Source organism: Neomonachus schauinslandi, chromosome 2 (genome assembly GCF_002201575.2).
Source record: "Neomonachus schauinslandi chromosome 2, ASM220157v2, whole genome shotgun sequence".
NCBI classification, from domain to species: Eukaryota; Metazoa; Chordata; class Mammalia; order Carnivora; family Phocidae; genus Neomonachus; species Neomonachus schauinslandi.
The window spans coordinates 10,291,537-10,295,560 of NC_058404.1; the positions used below are offsets into that span (position 1 = coordinate 10,291,537).

The 4,024-nt window shown below is 36.3% G+C and overlaps 1 pseudogene; it reads left to right on the top strand.

Moving 5' to 3' along the window:
- The first annotated feature begins 2,233 nt into the window (after nt 1–2,233).
- Nucleotides 2,234–2,710, top strand: LOC110584229 (annotated as a pseudogene).
- Nucleotides 2,711–4,024: the final 1,314 nt, after the last annotated feature.

Consider the following 4,024-nt stretch of genomic DNA (forward strand, 5'->3'; position numbering starts at 1 on the left):
ACCATTGGGAGAAACTGGTGGGAGGGTACATGAATCCTCTCTGCATTACCTTTGCAACCACCTGTGTATCTATCATGTCAAAATAAAAAGAAAAAAAATATTAATTATCTAAGAACAGAAATGCATGAAGACCAAATTTTTAAACTAAAGCGAGCTCTAAGCACATATAGGGAGCTCTATAATTTACCTAATATTTGTATCTTTCTCGCTTTTACTAAAGCCTTTTCTACAGCATGGCCCATGGACTGAATAGCATCAGCGTCACCTGGGAGCTTGTTAGAAATGCAAAACTTAAGATCACATCAATCAGAATCTCCACTCTGACAAAAGGTTGATATGTACATTAAAGTCGGAGTAGCTCTGATCTAAAAGAAAGAAATGATACTGTTTTAAGGCTGACTCGAAATCCTGGTGAGTTTTGAAAAAGCTCTATTGCTTTCCTGAGAATCTTGATTAATGCTGGATACCAGGCTGGGTATCTGAGTGACTTAACCTTTGCAGCCTATGGAATGTATTTTTTAATTAACTCTTCTTTCCTGTCTAGGAGGGAAGAAGACCTTCTGGTCCTTATGCTAATTTAAGTGGCCTTCTTTATATTTTTTTTTTTTAAAGATTTTTTTTTTTTTTTTAATTCATGAGAGACAGAGCGAGAGAGAAAGGCAGAGGGAGAAGCAGGCTCCCAAGGAGCAGGGAGCCCGATGCGGGACTTGATCCCAGGACCCCGAGATCATGACCTGAGCCGAAGGCAGACGCTTAACCATCTGAGCCACCCAGGCGCCCAGTGGCCTTCTTTATATTAAGTGTAAAGGAAGTAATGGACGATGACCTATGAAGGAACCCTAGAATCTTTTGATTGAATTATGTTTAGTGCAGAATCATACATAAATTCTATCATTGTTTCCCAAATCTACTCATAGGATATAACAGAATGAATATTTCTATTGCAACCTGTCCTGTAAAAGTAATTCCTTAATAGATTACATTTTATTTTTTTAATTGTTTCAAAATGAAACAAAATTTTAATTCTATGGCATGCATCTAAACTTTAAACCAGTACTTTGGTACTTTGAGTTATAGCTTCTTTATATTAATTACAGTAACTATATTTAATTAGAGAACTTTCCAGTAATGCATGGAAGAATGTTTTTCATGAAATAACCTCAAAAATGGTGAAATTTCTATTTTCATGACAGCTGAGAGATTTTTAAGAAGGAATTACTTTCCTTTGGTAAAGTACCAGGTAAACTCTGTCAGAAGATAAGAGACCAAAAGTATAAGCCAAGGGGCTCTTAAAAAATTAAAAAGAAAAAAAGAAGAGGATTGATAAAGCCATTCCTAACAGGAAATTTTGAGAAATCTCAATGAGGGTAGTGCAAGAGACAATACATAAAGAGACAAAAGATAAAAGACTGGGGAGAAGGGGATGGATATGATGCCAGGTACCATATGGGTCGGAGGGTTGCAGTAAATTTCTCCTCAAGTGGCCATGTGATTTTATAAGAATAAGGAACCTAATTTCTCTTTCACCTTTCACTTTTCTATTTCTGTCTCTGTCTCTCTCTCTCTGATTTAACTAATTTTTCTGTCCTATTGGTGGGCAACTTCATCAGTGCAGGTTGCTCTGCAAATTTGCTCCTACTAGTTACTCTTTTATCAAGGATATGTTCCTGAATCTCCAAATCCGTAACGGTATTTGCATTATCCAGTGTCTGTGTTTTGCTATTCTTTATTTTTTAAGATTTATTTATTTATTTGAGAGTGAGGGGGAGAGAGAGAGAGAGAGCAGGGAAGAGAGAAACGGAGACAAATCTTCAAGCAGAATCCCCACTGTGTGTGGAGCCAGATGGGGGCTCAATCCCAGGACCCTGAAATCACAACCTGAGCCAAAATCAAGAGTCGGATGCTCAACTGACTGAGCCACCCAGGTGCCCCTGTGTTTTGCTATTCCAATAGCTGTAGAATGAAAATACATTTTAAAATATGTATTTATCTGATTATGAATAATTTTTCTTATTGATTTGGAAGTTTCTTGCCTATTCTAGATATGAATTGTTTACCTTTTTGATATTTTGTGGGTAACTATTCACATTTTGAATAACTTCTTCCATCTTTAATACAGTCACTAAATGGATGAATATGCAAATGGCCATAGTACATGAGGAGATTAATGAAAAAGCTGAATTATGGATTACATCAATAATATAAAAAAATCCTTTTTTCAGGTGGCTAGAAAATGGCCAACATTCAGACTGAGTAGGCTCACCAAAAGCAGCTATCCATCTTTCAAAATAAGAAGAGAGTCCTCCTTATAGAAAATGGTGAGGAGAAGCTCCTGTGATTCTACAAATACATCGGTCTGTGCTTCAGGTTGCTCAAGGAGGCCATTGAGGGCACAAATATTGACAACAAATTCCCCTGTGCTGGTGATGTCTCCATCCAAGGGTGGATTCTGTTTGGTGTGGTGACCAAGATAAAGATGCAGAGGATCCTTGTTACCCACCAAGACTACCTCCACTACATCCAAAAGGACAACCACTTTGAGAAACACCACAAGAACATGTTCGTGCACCTGTTGCCCTGCTTCACGGATGTCCAGATTGGGGACATTGTCACAGTGGGAGAATTCCAGTCCTTGAACAAGACTGTACGATTCAATGTGCTCAAAGTCTGGAGGGCTGCCGGCACCAGGAAGCAATTCCAGAAGTTCTGAGATGAGACATCTGCCCACACCCCTGAAGAAAATAGAGTTATCCCTCTCCAAATAAATATAAAAACAGAGATAAAATTCATAGAGAAATGATCCAATGGCAAAGGCAAGCAAGAGAACAAATATCCTTGAGTATCTGCAGAAATCTTGATGATGGATGTGGACTTCCATTTGCAATGGGATTTGAAGTTTGAATCAATCCTACTTAAACATAAAAGAGAATGAATTTACCAGGTAATATCTGGTTGGTACCATTTTTTTAAAAAGATATATAATAACTTTTCTTATGAAAATCATATGCAAGTATAATTATTTTTATGAAATAAACAGTTCATGCAGTACTGAAGAACAGAAATGTAATACAAAGATTAAAGAGAAATTAGTGCAATTCTAACTTTTGATTATGATGGCTTTCCTTGTGGGTCATAGTCTAATCTTACATGAACAGCTGTTTTCATAACACTGATATACTTGTACAATTTAATATGTTTTTAAGTAATATGCACATGAAAAATTAAGGGTCACTAATAACGCTTACAAAGCTGAAATTACTATTGCAGTTAGCTTAATCATGGCAATGCATTTCCATTGATTTTGGACTTATAATTCTATTAGATACAATTTGTAGCTTTCTAATTATAAGAAAAAAAAGTGAAGGAATTCTATGAACAGTTTGGAACTTGTTTTATGGCACTTTATTTCCTTTATTTTTCTTTATATTGACTCTTTCATGCTAAAGTTCTGGAAATTTCTTTCAGATATAATTGTTATTTTAAAGATCATACCACATGTATTAAGAAGATCCTAATAGAAAGATACAGAATCCTGGGGCATCTGGATGGCTCAGTCAGTTAAGCATCTGACTCTTGATTTCCCCTCAGGTCATGATCTCAGGGTTGTGAGACTGAGCCCCACATCTGGCTTTGCACTCAGCACAGAGTCTGCTTGAGATTCTCTCTCACCCTCTGCTTCTGCCCCTCCTCTATCTCTCTCTTTCAAAAGAAATAAATAAGATATTAAAAAAAAAGAAGAAACAATCCCATTCAAAATATCTGGTCACTAATTCATGGTGCTTCAGAAAATTTGTTTTCTAACAGAAGTGTCTATATCCAACTTCTTTCCCTTTGGACCAGCCTTTGTGTTATATATCAGACCAGCCTCTGATAACATAACCAGTCTCTGAACTCAGTAAATAACAAAGACATATAACACATAATTTCAGGTTGACTATTTAAAATACAAAGTATAATGTGAATTCTTGTTATAGCCTTCCTTAATCAATAAAGTATGGCACTGTATCCATCACGCAAGATAACT